Source organism: Cupressus sempervirens, chromosome 4, assembly GCF_028749045.1.
Source record: "Cupressus sempervirens isolate cs-2001-9-10 chromosome 4, ASM2874904v1, whole genome shotgun sequence".
NCBI lineage: Eukaryota > Viridiplantae > Streptophyta > Pinopsida > Cupressales > Cupressaceae > Cupressus > Cupressus sempervirens.
Window position 1 is genome coordinate 185,590,251 of NC_143121.1, and position 18,974 is coordinate 185,609,224.

The window sequence follows — 18,974 nt, forward strand, 5'->3', positions numbered from 1 at the left end:
TTTATGAGTTCATAAAAGGGATATTGCATAAGAATGGAGATGGGTGATTGTAGTTGATTAATTCTTATACAAGTTATTTGAATTAGATCTCCCACCAATAGTCAATTTCTTGCCCAATGGATAAGGCACTGGTCCTATAAATCAGAAGTAAACAAGGATGAATTCTGCTGTTGCATATCAAATCATCTTACAAAATCAAAATTATTTTCAATCTTGTTCAAGAATTATAAATGCTGGTCTCAACTCATTTATATCTAATTCCTGATTCTTAGGCAGCTGCTATTTCCAAGAATATTTGTAAATTTTAGGAGAATTATGACCAGATCTGCTAATAAGGGATGTGTATAAGTTTAAGAGCATTGAAGAATTGAAATGAGCTATGTATGTATGTGAAGGTAACAGAGGAGAATCAGAATGAAACTAAGATAATTTCATTTTTGAATTCTACTGCACCGTGCAATTGTACAGATCCTTTCTTGTTCCTCTTTGTGCCCACCACTTAGCCCACATTATTGAGTGCCCTATACAAGAAAGTCTTATAGCAAGCAATTTACCCAAGATTTTTGGAGTTGTTCCACTATAAGATATGATGAAATCATGAACTAATTGCCTATTATTTAAGAAAATGAGAAACACTATAAGACACTTTGTAGTGCTGCAATAATAGCCAAATCACCAAAGTAGGCATGCTTTTTGGATCATTTTCTCTCTCAGACACAGATGTAACATGCATTTTGGTTGCAAGTGATTTCTAGGAGCTTGGGGTTCACTATCAATTCCAACACCTTCGACTAAAATTTTTGAACAAGTCAAAAGTTGTTCCACTATAATGATTACTAATAAAATTTATCATTGTTCAAGTCAAAAGTTTATCATTAGCAAAAATGGTAGATAATTTTGTTCATGGTCTCAAGGAAAACAAAGACTGCTTGACAATAGCAAGAAACAACACAGATGACTTAGAAATAGTCTATCACAATGAAAGACATATTTTTCCCACCATAAAACTAGTAGTGCTCTACTGTCTTGTTTTTGGTAACAGAGACACACCCCAAACATGAAGGATTCACCCCCTAAACATCTTCAAACATGAAATGATCCAAAGAAGATTTTTAAAACATCATTTTTTTTTTCTTTTCTAAGCTCTCTTAAGAAAAGCGCTCATAGGGACATCCATAGATGTTTCATTCTCCTCCTCTTATGGCACGTGTAATGTCAAATTACAATGGCTCCTTCTCTTTGGAGGAGCAGGAGGTTGCTGCACTAAAGGGGGCTTTGTTGCAAGAACAAGTGAATGCGATAAATTGGCATACTCTTTTCCTTTTTCTAACTGTTACAAGTTTGTAATTAAGTACAAGTACAACATAAAATGCATTTTTCTTACCTGACAATGCCACATCATGTACATTAACATTTTTATTTGCCACCACGTCAACATGTTGAACACTTGGAACATGGTCTAGTCCTTTAGCATGAGGTTCAACATGCTCTGAAATATTCAAAAAAAGGATACAGGTCAAATTGCAATTGAAGATGTTAAATTGTATTCATAATTGCATAATTAATTTCCAATAGAAAATTAATACCTCCACCACTATACTGCACATCATGGCCTTCGTTAGGAGTAGGTTCTGTGGTAGGATATGAAGGCTGAGGTAAAATGTTATGCACATTGTTATGTAGTCAATTTATGTTTAAAACTAATACCAAAAAAAAATATTCTTACTATTTAATTTCATTTACTTTTCATCTGACCAATTTACCTATGAGATATCATTTGATGCACTGAATTCTTGGGCAAGGCTTACAGATTCTTCACATAGGTGTGCAACCACAACTTTATAGCCTTCCTTCAAGGCAATTTTTCTATCTTCATCTGTGACCTCCACATTGAAATATGTGCCCTATGGTTTTTTCTTGATAACATCAATTTTCCATGTATGGTTTCATTAAAAAAAACCATTTGCAACATTATATTAAAAAAAAAAAACAAAATTCATTGCTCTACTTACAAGTCAAGACTGTAGATTCATATAGCCACCGGAGCCAAGTTTGTGTTGGCCAACCTTTTCTATTCTCACCTTTGTAGCCACGAATGTGTCCTGCAATCTATGAAAAATTTCATACATCTTAGATTATATATTTACAAATATCAATAATTAGTGCATGATTACAATGTACTTAATACTATAATGACATACCTCTTTTTGCCCTCTGCTGCTTTATTATCTCTATCTTCACTAAGCCTTTTCTCCTTTTCATCTTCTATTATTTCATTCCACTCCATTGGTGGAATCATAGGAGGACGGTCGTACTTTGGGTTATCCTTAAGACCCCTTCTATATTGATCCCTCATAGTCTTTATATGCTTTGCTGCTCTTTTCAGAAGTAGGCCAGTGTCAAAAATGTTTTTCCCAAATTTCTCCTCAATGGATGCAATCAGTTGATTTTTTAATTCTCCAGCTTGTAAATTCCACCTTTTTAAAAACAAATAGATTGTTAGATCAATAACTTTAATATATTACAATAAATAGAAGAAAATAAAAATTATGTAGCAATGATATGAAACTACGTACCTTTTACGTATGGTGGGTCCAAACAGTCTCAATGTCATATGAAAAAGATGTTCAAAGAAAGCATTATTACCTACAAAAACATAAAGGATTTATTAGTCCAAAATGAGTAATGTAAAAGTAAACTAAATTTACACTTTAAAAAATATCAATTTTAAAGCACTTGGAAGCTTTCATTCTCTTAATGGAAACATAGTTTTCTTATTCAGCAACAATGTCCCTTCATACAAACCAGTAATAATCACACGAACTGCTCCAGGAAATGGATTAGCTTTAGTAGTACTACTATCTATTGCTCTATCAACTAAAAGATCATAACAATTAAATGACAATTTTAGTACTGCTCTCTGTTGGTCTACCTCCCTGCCTATGTCCATGTCTCTCTATGTGTGGCTATATATATATATGTATGTATGTATGTATGCGTGGTGTGTGTATGCATGTGTTTGTGTGTATGCAAGCTTTTGTAGACATCATTTAAGCACTCATGTGCTACTTCGTTGTTCATCAACTTGTAGAAAGACATTACAAAATATAGCACATTACAAAATATAGCACATTACAAAATATAGCAAAACAAGGTTTTACCAGTTCTATTGGGCATAGATGATAATGTTTGCATGGTCCTTGTTGCCGACAATGCAGCAAACAATAGTGGACCGCCAGCCGAAGGAGGAGTCCACACTTCATCATCAGCTGAAGAATAGAATATTGGTAGCAAAGACATTTGTAATGGATAAAGATCAAATGGGATACTAGTGAGAAACGTCGACAAAAAAAAGGTAAGTGTTATAATGTTGATCAAAACAAACAAAGTGTTACTTACACGAAGGTATTGTGAAACAACCCTGACCATGTTCAGCATGTGATGTCGCAATTGGCACATATGTCTATACAAGAACATAGAAAATCAGAGATCATGATCCATAAGATACTATAAAATATTAATATCTATTGAACTTCTATTACTGTTTTAGTCGAATTACTGCTTACTTTCAAAGATTGGATTCTACAGTCCAATTCTATTCTCAGTGCCTCTTTCTCCTCACTTCTGTCACCCTTGATGATAATTTGAACAAGCTCATCAGTGTATCTTTGTGTAATTTGTTGGGTGATGAATATAGGGTCAGTTTTAAGGCCAATGTCATGTAGATATGACACCCGTATTTTAGATTGCATTTGATCAACGATCATTTTAGCTTTTTCCTATCAGTTGTGACATCAAATATTCGTATACTTTCATCAAAATAACTCCAAAGCCATAAAGAAAAGAACATAATAATAGGAAATTTGTTTCTATATTAACATGAAAATTTACAATAATTAATGTTTACCTCTACTGAAGGTGTCTGACATGGTGCATCCATATCGCCCTGTGAAAAAAATTAGTAAGTCTTAGAAATCAGTAGCAAAATTAAAGTATTAGACTTACCAAAAAAAATATTAATAATAAAGTAGATTGTATATGTAATTCATTTTTCTTAAGTTAAAAATTTAGCGTAACTAATGTTTATATCTAAAACAATATTTCGCATGTTCTAAATATTTATATGTGCACATATGGTTTGGAAAGAAATATTTGGTCATACAAGACCCCATCATAGTTGACATTGATCGTACATAAAGATTTTATTGATCATCATGATCATCATCCATGTCATCATCATCATCATCATCATCATCATCACCATCATCATACTTGTCACTTTGATCATTGTCGTCACCACCACCATCTTCATCACCATCATCATCCTCTTGATCACTATCATCATCATGACCATCATCGCCATGATCATCACCATCTTCGTCACCATGATCATGATCGTCATTAGCATCATCATCATCATTATCACCATTATCATTAGCATGACCAAAATCATCACCATCTTCTTCTTCTTCATCACTGGGTAACTGTTGTTCTTGATAATCATTTATTTCCTCTTGTGCTTCTTCAATATCTTCTTCTTCGATCACATTATACTTTACTAGCCTTCCTCTTGGGTCATGTCTAACAACAAATGACCAACCTGGTTTGTCTGGAACACCAAAGTAAAACACTTACTCGCATTGACTTGGAAGAACATAGGGCTCATCTCTGACTGGCTCAAATGACCTTGTATTAATCATAGTAAATCCACTGTCGTGTTCAATAATAGTCCTATCGAGATCATTTCGATTCAGTCGTAACCTAAACCATTTGATGACAAATAGAACTATTTTGAATGAATTAAAGTCGCACTCAAGTATATCATCCAAAATTCCATAGTATCAATTTTCAGATTGTTGAGGATGTATGTCAGTTCTAGATGAAATATTGGTGACCGCGAAGACAACACTTATCCCGGAATCACATGTTTTCTTCATTTCATCTAACTTTTTTGTGCATAATTTATAGCCATTGTAGTACATAGCTTTGTGCTGTTTGACTTGCAATTATTCAAACATGTCAAGAATCTTCTCATTGATCTATGAGTTGATATTAAACTTATGTCCCATGATTAGTAATCTTATGCATACCTTTGTATCTCTTAAGCCATATATTAGATCAAGTACCATTGGCGTAACATTGGGATCTCCATTACAATGAGCTTCTTTAACCAACAATGCAACACTATCCCATGTTAATGAGCAAGCATTTTCTTGAGACTATTCAATCCACACTATCATCTAATCAAGATTGTTTGCAATATACAAGTGTAGTGCATCCCACTCATGACCAACTATAAAGAAGACAATTACACCAGTGAGAAACAACTTATATATATTGATGATGGATAAGAATTGTTAAATTACAAAAAAAAACTTATAATTACCTCTCACCCTCCTCAATCTACCTTTCTCCGTTAGGTACTACGCTTTGAATTTGTCATTATAGTTGGGATCCCAAATGTGATCTAGATGGATACCTGCTGCAAACTTTGGAAGATATTCACTGATATACACCATGGTCTGGTATATCATATATCCCTCTATCATAGAACCCTCAGGACGTGCTCTTTGTCGAACCAAGCCCTTCATAAATTTCAAATGCCTCTCAACCATCCACATTGATCTAGCTTGTACAGGTCCACACAATTCAATCTCCTCAACTTGAAGTATGAGGTAGTGTTCTTGAGCATTGAAAAACGTTGGAGGTAAACACTTTTGCATTTCACACATAAGCTGTGGAATTTTTCTCTTCCAATATTTTATATCTTTTTTATCAATTTCTTTAGATGATAACCACCTAAATGAGATTCAACCCACAAAAACACATAGAGGAGATTTCAAATAAAATTATACAATAGATTTCAGATAAAAAGCTACAAATCTAAGAAAAAACACTCTTCTAACCTCATATATTTTCCAAGATCATATATAACTTGTTTAATATTGTTGTCAAACTATTGTGGAAGGGATAGAGGTAGGAAAAACTGCAATCATTAAAAAATGATCATTTCAATATATTATTAAATAATGCAACTGGTACTACATTCAATCTTACAAATATACTGTAAATAGAAAACATGACTTACCTTGAGGAAGGTATGCCAATCATCTGTCTTCAATGCAACTGGTACTACATTCAATGAAAATTTTTAGAGCATTATTAGATTCATGAATGTTAGTATGAATTTTAGCAATTTGTTCTCTATCATGCCTTCCATCCAACATTTTCTATAGTGTCTCTATTACATTCTTTCCAATATGCATAGCATCAAACAAATGTGCGATTGGGAGATCCTTGTAGTATGGTAACCTACTAAATTGAGTAGGATAACTTTTCATTCCTCTAGGAAGTTGGTCATTGATGCTTTGATGACCTTCACAAGCATCAGTTATAGCATTAGTAAATATAAGACAATATCGAAATACAAATTGTAAACTTTGGACGACAAATTGGACATTACCTCGACAATTTAGTCGATCGTATTCCAACTTCCATAAATGAGGTGTCATTCTTCATGGCCTTGATGATGTCTCTTCTTTCCCATTGGAAAGATGTTTTTCAACAATTCGACACCTATTATTATTGTGGAGAAAGTGTCTAAACTCATCAAACACCTGCTTTCCTAAACTTCTCGAATGACGACATTTCATCTTCGGACCACAAACTGGACATGCAAATTTTCCCTTTGTTTGAAGACCTAAAAGATCATGTATAATTGGTTCATGTACAATTATCATGTGCAACTTAAGCATTTGATAGTAATGTGTAAGCACTATAATAGACCAAAAATATGTGATCTTAACAATATAACATACCGCAAAAATGAGTTAGCCCAGGGGCATCATGTATTGTCCATACAAGCATTGCATGGAATTGAAATTGTCGATGTCCTATCGGTCTAGAGATGTCATACATAGTGATGCCATTCCATAACTTCAACAACTCGTCAATTAGGGGCTCAATATACACGTTCATATCTTTAACTTGGTATTTACCTAGCAATTGAATGAACATAAACATTACGTAATTATTATAACCATTTTCATGCACTATTTATAAATTAATTTAGATAACTATAAAAAAAAATACCTGGCACAATCATTGACAACATTATGTGCTCCCTCTTTATGGACATCCAAGGAGGAATGTTATTGTTAATAAAAAAATTAGGCCATACTGAGTAAACAGATCTCATATGTCCATATGGATTGACACCATCCGCTGCCAATGAAAGTTTCATATTACCAGGTTCTTCTTTAAAGTGTGATCATGTTTCTTCTATCTCTTTAAATGTAGAACCATCGACAGGCATTCACATAATGTCATCCTGACTTCTATTGCATGCATGGTAATCCATAAATTGTGCCAAGCTAGTGCACCTGAATAACCGTTCAAGACGTGGAATAATGGGAATGTATCGAAGAACCTTGTGAGACACTTTTTTTGTTATTTGATCTGATTGATATCTACTAACATGACAATCAGGACATTTTGTTGCAAATTCATGTTGTTTATGATATAGAATGTGATCATTGGGACATGCATGTATTGTCTGATACTTCATTCCAATCTGATCCATAATGTTAGATAATTCTCGGTATGAACGATGCAAAATGTTTGATGGTGGTAACAAAAACTCACTAATCAACCTACAACAACAAATATGCATTATTAATATAATGAATAGTAATTGTATGCTAACATTGAAGATGACAAAAATGAGATACCTTAGCATACGTGACATTGCTACATTGGATATGCTATTCATAACCTTTAAGTTCACCAACAACACTATAGCCGACAATAGAGTTGTTTGGGAGCCTGGGTATAAGGGCTTGTGTGCCTTCTCAAGTAAAGGTATATCAAGACCATCTTCATCATTATTATGAGATTTTCTAGTACCATCATTGTGAGCCTCTTCATCACTTGCCCCAATACCATCTTCTTCAATCATGTCCTCTGGCACATTATCATCTTCTTCCATGGGAGCGTTATCCTCAACTTGGATATTCACACCTCCATGTTCCTCCAGTAGGAAATCCACATTCAACAATGGACAAAAATCATGCCCCCCTTCAACATGACCATATTGCCTTCAATGACTCTGGGCTATTGTGATTAGAATTCTTCGATTCTTTAAACCCTTACACTTTTTGCAAGGACAATAACATTTATCAGGTTTTCTTTGAAATTGAGCCCACAATGCAGCCATTGTCTCATTATTTTCTTCTAGATTGATATTGTCAGGCGTGGTCTTTCTTCACAAGAAAATATACCTACAAATAAATTGGACATGTTGTGATTAATGTTTATATTTGCACATATGGTTTTTGTTAATTAATGTTTTCAAATGTAACTAAAATGATTACAAACATATCAAAAAGGACCTTCACAGGATCTTATTACATCAACTATTCTAACATGGTCATGTTGGTTATCTTGAGATGTTAATGTCTTCTCATGCCTTCAACCTTGACCTTGATGCTCTTGCATCATTCTCCCAAGGATCAAGGAAAGTTGGATCATCATGGAATTGAGTAGGAAGACCTTCTAGGAAGTTGCAATACTTCAACCTTGTAAGTGTCACGTCAATGTAATGGGTACTAAAAAAACAATTTAAGTTGATGAGAAATGGTTGTTATGAATTCAAATTGTAAGCGTCACCTCAATGCATTGGGTATTAAACAAACAATTCAAGCTGATAAGTATGGGTTTTTATGAACCACAACTCATGAAATATGCATTAAGTCCATACCTGCTGTTTACAATGAGTATGGGTTTTTTTTCTAAGAACATACCTATTGTTTACAGTTAGTAAGTTTTTATACCCTCTAAAAAATTTGAAGCAATGAGACAAAGTCACACAGTTGAAGATGATCATTGTCCCCTCAAAGTGCCATCGTTTGATAAATTGTTGCATTGAAATATGATCTAGAAAGGGCCTTTCCACATAGTATGTTGGCACTATTTGGAAATCATCGATCATGTGGTTATTACAAAGAGGCTAAGGACCAAACATGGAATCATGGAGATAGTGCACGGATGTACAACAAAAATTTGTTGCTCTTTAGCTACTAATCTTGCTTTGTGCTTGTCAATTAAAACATTATTTTAAAACTTGATCTTAATACTTTTTATAATCAATGGCTTTCTTTCCAATGTCTATCTCTTGACTCAACACATTTTTTCATTTTTCTTTCCTTCTTACTTCATCATAAATACTTGGTTCACAAGCACTTATGGTGTTCTTCTTGCTAAGATTATGAAGTGGACAATGACTTTCAATCTAGATAATCAAATGTTTGGCTCAACTTTTTTGGGTAAGTGTGATGATATGTAGTGCACTATAAATTTTATCTTCAATGAAAGGATTAGCACCTCTAATTTTCAAATGGTGATCAACCAGAACTAGCTGACAATCTAACCTAAAAAATACATTTTATGCCAAATTCCAATCATAGTTAAAGACATTTAGCTACTGGAAAATGGCAAGATTATGTCTTATTTCAGATATGCAATAAAATGGGCAAGAAATGTGGAAGAACGTTAAGTTTTTATCCACCAAAACATGAGTAAAATTGTATAAACTGAATGTATTTTTAAAAATAATGTCAATTCCCTTCAAAAGAAATATTTTGCATGCAACTTACTTGCTGAAGATATTTCAAGTTCAGCAACTCTTTAATAAGAGGATCCACAATAGTTGGAAGCTTTGACCTGTCTATCAGCTGTGGCTTGGCCTGCAGCAACAAAAAATTCTTATTATATGCATCTCAACATTTAAAAAATACATCAAGCAATTCAAGTCAATTACAGTTTGTAAATTAACTTGCATTTTTTTCTTCTTTAACATATTCGACAATCAAGTAGGATTAATAGGAATACAAGAGCAAAACTTGGAATTCTACTAATGTCATCAATGTTAATCTTGGGTACTAGTACAAAGCCAGTAAGAAATCTATAGTTCTACCAACCAAGATATTTACAAGACTTGATCACAAAAGGTTCATTTAGCACAAAACAACTTAAAAAATATTGTATATATACACTCTTTGACGTTGTCAAAGGGAACAATTATTTTAATGATGTTTTACGTAAGAATTGCTAGAGGAAATGATAAGCATGAAATATATTCAAGTTTTGACACTAAGGAATTGAAACATCCGCACTCAAGAATTGCCTGGAGTATTTAAAGAGTGTGTATCCCATAAATGAAATTGGTATAAATGTTACAACCACCAAATTTGGAGGGCATGAAAATTCAGTCATCATTATCCTATGTAGTACACTTAATTTCATATGTTGGAATCATTTTGCGACTTGTACACATGATAGTCCAATAGTTTTTAATGTCATCTTCATCACAATTTTTCTATGATAGTCTAATAGTTGTAGGTGGCATCTTCGTCACAATTTTTCCATGATAGTTTTGTTGGTCTGAATTTTTGCATAATCAAATTCCTTTGTCCAAGGTATGGAAGAATTCAGATTGGGATCCACCTATGGTGAATAGGGTTTCTAGCCAAGTCATATTTTGTAGGTCTTTGAAGCAAATTTTTGTCGAAACCCTGGGTCTTGTTTTCTTTTAAATTTTTTGAGCACGAAACTAAAAATATACAAAGATTCCCATCCTTTTCAAACTTCCTGCGCCCTGAGTCACATCTTTTCTTTTGTGTTTCTGATCGCCCAATCCCTAAAAGATCTATGGAAATCGCTATCTCGCTATGAAAAGATACAAGTATTTTACCCTTAGCGACATAGCGACCACTGCTAATTTGAAAAGTGATATTGTTAAGTGGAAATACGGTGACCAGAGATTGTATTCTTTCAGAGATATTTCATCACATTTACAACAAACATGTCAGAACCCGAAAAGGAATTACAACATTGAGGTACAAAAGGCATCAACAAAAATCTTAGCTTTTTCAATTAGTCACTTTGTTGCTATCAGAGAAATTGGGCACTTCGCCATTAGCAACATGGCGCCTTCACCAAAAATAATGGCTGCCAGTCACTTTTAAATTTTTCGATGATTGTAAGTTTTTTCAGTTTGCGTGGTGCACATGCTGTTTTATTATGTGTCAAATGCATTAACGAGGGTAGTTATGACTTCACTCGCCTTTATCTTTTCGACCTTGAATTTTTATGAGTCACCAAAAATTGCTATGTCACTATCAGAGAATTGGTGTCTCTCACCATTAGTGACATAGTGCCCAGATGGAAAGTAGTACTACGACAACTTTTCAGTGTAAGTGGGTCCTAGAAAGTACTCCATCAGATATCAATTATAAAGCTTTGGAACACATTGGCATCTAATGGGCTACACGTATACGCCAGGAAAAGAAAAGACACAGCACCCGGTTGAGAAATAAAAAAATATGGGCCCCAAGCAGCAGGTAATATAGCTAGGATTTCATCACGTCATCAATGATTGGACCCACGCCCTGTTCACAAAATATATGAAAGACTGATCGTTAGATCTATCTCAGATCCATGATCGTCGCTATCTTGCTATGGCAAGTTGCACGAAGGTTACGAATAGTGACATGGCGACAAGGGGCCCACCATATTTCTTTTGAGAAATGCATCAAATGTCATCTGCATGATCAAATTAGGATCAATGACGGGCGCTATCTCACTATGGCAAGGTGCTCACTCTTTATGTATAGCGAGATAGCACCTAAGTGACATGTGTCCTCAGAGTTCTATGGGTCCAGTTCAGAGGCACCAACAATGAAGGAAAGGTACACCTGGAAAATTTTCATTGGGTTGACTTCCAGCTTGTTAAGAGGAACATGAGTCATCTTTTCTTGCATCCCTAGATCGTAGGATTTTTCATAAATCTACGGTGTAAATTTGAATATAGAAGGTGATGCCACCCTGTGCATTTATGAGAGATGAAAGCTTCACGTGTGAAGAAAAATAGAGTATAACAAAAAAGATTTTCTTAATTCCACCATACTCAAACAAAGATTCAGAGCATTTCTAAGTAGAAATAGTTATTGAGAAGACCGTGCTGGATTCGGTAAGATTATGAAGCAGTTTGTTTGCAGAAAGATTGCAGTAACATTGAGAAGAACTAGAGTGAAATTCAAAGTAAGTACTTGCATTATAATCCTCCTGCTATTTCAATTCCTTCGAGAGTTAATTAAAATGGCTCCAAAATAGAAAGCATTTTCTAGTCAAGAGAATTATTTGGATAGGAATGTCCATGATGATTTGCTTGAACTGCTCCCTGCTTCCATTGTTGAAACTGTAGAAGTTGAGAGGCTAACTTCATTAAACCCTAGGCTAAAAATAGCAGATGGGCTGTATGACAAAGGAAACTATGTTAGGGATGCAAAAAATTCACAGATTGGTCTTGTTTTATTCAAAAAATGGATTTCAGAGAGGAACCTTTTTGTCCCACATGCCAACCTCTGGAATTTTGGTCTAGGGAAAATGGTGGTTCCCAGTGTTTTCATGGATTATGATATTTTGGAAGCTGTAGCTAAGAATTACGACCAAGCCCTTAGGGTAGTGAGGAGAACTAATGGTGAAATCTTGATTACAATTAGCGTAGAGGAGATTAGGAAAGTTTTTAGTTTAGGGCCTGTCACTGATTATCATGTGCCCATTGATTTGAAAGGGTTAGAAAATGAGTATATGTCTAAGAGAGATGCAGTTAGGAAAGGAGCGTTGAGCACACACATAGGTAGAATTGGAACACTGCCAGCAATAACAACATCCTCCAGGGAGCCTTTCAAAAGGGCATACTTCAATTCTAGGGCTATAGAAATATATAGGTCCTTGTGTAAAGTTTTTGGGAGAGATGAAGAAGAGTTCATCCTTGTGGGTTTTATGTATATGATTACTAAGATTTCCTCTTTTGGTGTGGATATAATTTTTGATTTTGCTTCTTACTTAGTGGAGGAGATTCACATTGGACTGATTGGAATTGCTAAGGGTAAGGTGGAAAAAACTTTTGGTCATTATTCTCTGTTAATGCACATGTTCTTATTCAAGCGAGTAACATATTTTAGTAAAGAAATAGAATTAGATAGAGAAGAGAGTGGGGAAGCATTACTAGTTCAATTGTGGAGTGCAGATATGACTTGGGATGCAGAGAATGCCAGTTTTGTCAGGTTTGATAGGTATTTCGCTTCAAAGTTGAGATGCCTCCTGTTAAGGGACAATCCCAGAATCCCCAAAGCATTAATGAATCTCATTAGGCCTTTGGACAACCAAAGTGGTTTGAAAATTTCACATAATTGGGGAGATGTCATTCCATATTCTATTTCTACTATATTTAGAATATATGGTTTTAAAGGAAGCCCTCATGTACTACCCTACCAAGTGCCTTTGAAGGTAGGAGTTGCTGAGATATTGTGGTAGCTAGGAGGAGTGGAGGAAGCCCTTCTATTAAAAAGAAAAAAGGGGTCAATTTTTCCTACTTGCACAATGGCTCATCATTTTGTAATCACAGAAGGAGGTTGGATTTCTCTGCACAAGATTTTGAATGCTTATAAGATGGCCACTTCCCATCCTCATTTTTGTGATTCTAAAGGATTTTATCATTTGGCTCTAAGGCAGAGAATTAAGCTTGGTAAAATTGAGCATGAATTTTGTTTTCCTGAACACTTAATAAGGAATGAGTACTCCTTGTAGGAGCAAGAGACTAGGAAAGAAAAGAGGAAAGTCTTTTCTAAAATTTTGGATTTCATTCATTGTTTTAATCAAGATTATAGTCCTTTGGACGATGCAGTTACAAATGTAGATAAGATGAGAAAACTTATGAATAATTTTCCTAAAATAATAGAGGCAATGAATGAAAAGAAGCAATTCTTTATTAGGTTCTACCCAGATAAGGCCAGGGAAGTAATGGGAAGATTGGGTTTTACTCCCAATATAAGGGCAGGTCAATTAACTATCCAAAAAAGGCTAGGATATACTATTGTTCAAAATAAAAAGAATATAGTGGACAAAGGCAAACAAATAATTGAGTCCACTAGTAGGGTTTTGGAAGAGAGGCCTACTGAGCCCTCCCCTAAGAGGAGGAAAATAATAAGAGAGGAGGATTCTCATGTTGAGGAGTATTCACCTTAACAGACCCCTTTGAGAACCGGGGAGGAGCAGCTCACTATTGAGAAAATTGAACAAATTGGATCACAAGGGGGAGTTCTTGTCACTCAAGCAGAGATCGATGAAGGGAACCCCCAGGAACCTCCTGTGCCAAGCCTTGAGCTGACTGTAGCTGATTTTAAGGGAAGGGAATTGGACCCTGTTTTGAAACAAGCCAGCCAACAATTTTTGTTAGATGATAATTTTGTAAGGTCTAGGGCTTTCCATCAATTTTCTTGGAGGGAAAACATCCACAATTTTGAGGAAAGATGTAAGAACATGAAAATAAAGCATCCAGAAATGGATGAAGCCTCCATTCCAACCGAATAAAGGAGCAAATGATGCAAGAATTCCAGAACATTACCCCTAAGGAGGGAAGGCAAATGGTAAAAACTTCTAACATACTATTGTTTCCTAATTGGGATATTGCAGATGCATTGATTTTCAACTCTATTTCTAATAGACTGGAGTTACAAGACCCAAATAAAAAGGAATTTGTAGGGACTGCTTTTAGTGATGATCAAGCTGCTCTTGTTATGTGGTCATTAAGAAGAGGATCCAGGATTGTATTAGCATAGCCTGATGGTTCAGGACCGATAGGGAATATTATTGTGAGGAGAGTTGCTGATACCTCACACGTATAGGTAGCCCACATGAATGTGGATTATTCTCAGTTTTCCTTGGCTATTGCTAAAAGGGAGGAAAAAGAAATGTTTGAATTACAAAGTAAATATGAGGCAGTTGTGGATGCCTATAATAAAGAGGTAAAAAGGAGAGTTGAGCTTGAGAACAAGCTATTGGGAAAATCCACCAAGCCTAAAATAACATACCCTCGCCCCCCTGTTGAACCTTTCAAATCTACCCCCCTCATTGAAATACTAGACACACCCCAAGGGTCACAGTAGTACACTACTGAGGATTTTGAAGAAGAAAAGAGTAAACTGTGGGCCTTACATGTAGAGCTGGAATCTAAATATGAAGATAAACTAAGAACAACTCTTACTTATCTAGGAGACAAGGTTGAATGGCCACTAATCCATGATCAATTGGCCAGGGTGATTAACATTTGGGAGGAGTTAAAAGCAGATGATGAGGCTCTAAAGCCTATTGTGAACAAATGGGTGAGAAGGGAGAAAGAAATAACCTTATTGTGTCTATCTGCTATAAATAATTCTCGTGATCAGATTGATAAAACCTTTGACATTGTTTTTGATCTTGCTGATTTTGATAGCAAAAGGATACATTTACAGAAGATAATAATAGGCTACTTAGACAAATATAAGAGCCAAAAATTCAATTTATTTCCTCATGCCCTAGATAAGAAAAATAGTTTGAAAATCAAAGATGAATGGGCAAAGGAACTATATGATTTATTTTGTTTAAGAATGAATCAAGTCATAAATGAAACATGGCATGCACAGTGGGCCACCACAACAGAAGAAATGGTGAAAGCCAAAATATTATTTGATTCTTTAAAATAGGAATTTGTTGATATTGATAATGAGTTTGATTATATAATAAAGAAACAGAAGGATATTTTGCAATTCAATTGGCCAGATGACACATTATTTGACAGGTGGATGGCAGAAATGCCTTCTAGTGAACAGTTTGATGTAGATGAAACTGACAGTGATGAGGTGCAGGGTGAGGAAGTCCTAATCATTGATACCATCACTACTCAAACCCAATCAGAAGAAGAAGACAATAAAAACCTGTCACTTTTAGTTGTAGAACTGGGACCACAAGATGCCAATACAATTAAAGAAAAGGAAAAGGTAGAAGTTGTCCTTACCATGCAGAATACAGGTGAAGGTTAATGTGCCCTCGTCAAAACAAGCTTCATCGTTGGCTAATTTAGCAGTTACATAGGAAGATGAATCAGATCAATAGCCAACTCAGCAACATCAGAACATGTAATAGAAGCTGACCCACCGAAAGGAATGATTTGATTTCGATATCTTCTGTTACCCATAGTTTTGTCATTTTGTGATAGGTGTATGTAGATATTCCTTGTAAAAGACACCTGTTAGATTCTCTTAGCCTGAAGCTTGTTGCATTTCACACTATATAAGTGAAATTCTAGGGCAAGAGAAAAGGTCCGAATTCTATTTGCTAAGTGATACACTTAGTTTGTTTTTGGTCCACCATTTTTGAGCAAAAATTTGTGATGTATTTTCTTCGTCAGATCTTGAGAATACATGAATATAGAATGAACTATGTTTCTTTCTGAAGGTCATTATGAGTCTATTGTAAATTGTATACAATTTTCAAGGAAAATGAATACAAATTATGAATTGTACCCATATCAGTTCTTTCTGAACTTTGTCTCCTTTTGATTACTTGGTTATCTTGATGTTGTATAAGTAAAGGCTTGTGCAATTGAATGCAGTTCAATTAGGTTGTATATCTGTTTATCATGGCTGTTAATTCAATGGATTAAGTAAAAGATTTGATGAATTTGATAAGGTTGCTGCAGTAGTGGAAAGGATTTTGAATGACAATTTCTGATAAGAATTGCTGATAAAATTTGTTGTAAGGTGCAACAAATTAGATCTAGAGATTTGTAGTAGACTCCGAACCCCAATGGATTAGGCACTGATCAAATTTAATCTAGCTGAAAGAGAAATGTGTCACACATGATTGTCAAAATGCAGAATTATAATCAACTTTACTTTTATTTTCTATAGATCTTCAAAGTTGGCCTCTAATTGTTTGCATGGAATGTTTTAGCTTTAGTTAGCCATTATTGCTGAGAACATTTGTAGACCTATAGAAGATTTTTGGCCATATCTGTTATATGGGATGTGTTTATTAAAGTATCAAGAATTGGACATGTATTGGAGAATTTGAGATGAGAATCAGAATGAAACTAAGATAATTCTCATATAGTTTTCCCAGTCTTGTATCATCCTTGGGTATACCCACCTTGGTTTTGCAGAGCCAAAAGAGTAGAAAACCACCCTTGGTTTTGAAGAAGTTTGGCCCAAATGGTGTGCACATACAATTGATAATAAGAATTGGCTAGTCTTTAGATTGTGTGAGTATTGTCATCTTAGTATTAAGCATTTTGTTGCTTAGTAGTTTTAAAACACCAACAAGTTTGTTATTCATCCAAATGGAAACCCTTGTAGGAAGACCTAATTGCAATGCAACAATTAAATGTAATGTTGAAATATAGGAGTGAGATTATTTTGGTTTAACTAGAAGATAAATCGTCTTCTAACAAAATGACAGAGACTTTCGGTGAAGGATCCAAAGTACATCAATTCAATTATAGTCTAGTAAATTTAGGTGCCATCTTCATCATAAGTTTTTGAAGATAGTCTAGTATTTGTAGGTGTCATCTTCATCAAAAAATTTCCATGATAGTCTATTAGTTTGAGGAGTCATCTCCATCACAAGTTTTCCATGGCATACTTGTAGTTAGAGGTGCATTGAAGACCTTTTATCACTACATGAGCTAGTAGTAGATGGTGATTATTCATTATCATCATCATCATCTAACATAGAATCACATGCATATCATGTTTTATAGCCCACATGGCCTAGGTATTGAGGGTACAACTCCAAGCACTAAACACACCAGATTTCAAATTATTATCTTTATGTGTTGACGTTTAAGTTGAATGTTCTAGAGTTGAAGAGAGAAACACACTCAATTTCTTTTTTCTTTTTGTTCTTTTTTTGAATATGAAACTGTTGTCTAAATGATACAATATAATTATGTATTATTAAAACAAAAATACAAGGAAAATATGATACCAACACAACTATATTTATAAAACAATTTTTTTTTCATTATTATTTCTTCTAAGCTTTTACAACTACAACTTCTGCATATACATTTCCTTTCTTTTCTTTCATTACTATAACAAAAAGTATAATAGTTGTTACAATAGACCAACATTCCAAATGATAAATCCACATCTACACACTTTCAATAAAATGAAACAACAAGTACATTACATTCTTTTTGCAACTAGACTCTTTTTAACACTTATCATCAAAACATCACTGAGGAAAAACACTTGAGCGGAGACTCTCCCATTTATATTACACAACAATGGCTGAACTTTGGCATAAAAATAATAATGATAGTAATAGTATTCACTTCCATCTTCAATATTATCATAAAAACCTACAAAAAAAATACACATGTACCTATGGAAATATGCTCGAAGAGAAATCCCTCTCCTCGACCACCGAAGATGCAGGTGTGATTGGAGGTCGTGAATGGAACAACTTTTGAAGTCGAGCACATCAGGAAGAATGAAAGAAAGACAATATCGAGAGTTTTGAACTACTATTCCACCCCCCCTATATTGATGCAAATGCAGGGCCCCCTTTCATATTATTCCCAGGGCTAGTAGGCATCATTAATCAAGTGGGTGGAGAAAACTTGAAATGAAATTGGGCTCAGAGAAAACCATGCAAAAATGCTCCAAAAATGTCAAATGAAACCGGGCGTGAAAAATGTAATTGGGAAATTTTTTTTTGAACTTTGTGGATGTATAAGCCCTATGTTGGTTGAAATTTTGACCAACACGGGTCTTATATGTAAAAAAATGAATATTTTGCCTTTACATTTCGACCACCCTAAATTTATTTAGTTGATGGTCAAATTTTTTGGTCGAAAAATGATGTTAAATGTAGTAGTGATTATTGAATCTGAAAGGAACTCAACTTTGTTGCCATCTCCAAGGTGAGTAATTTGGTAAATTGAGAGGAGATTAGAGCTAATGTTTGGAACATAGAGAATATCTTTGAATTCCCCATTTTCCATCTCCACATGTCCTTTCCCTTCAACTTCCATTTTTTTATCATCTCCCACAAAGACGTGTAGTACCTGTGACTGCTTCAATAAAGAAAAA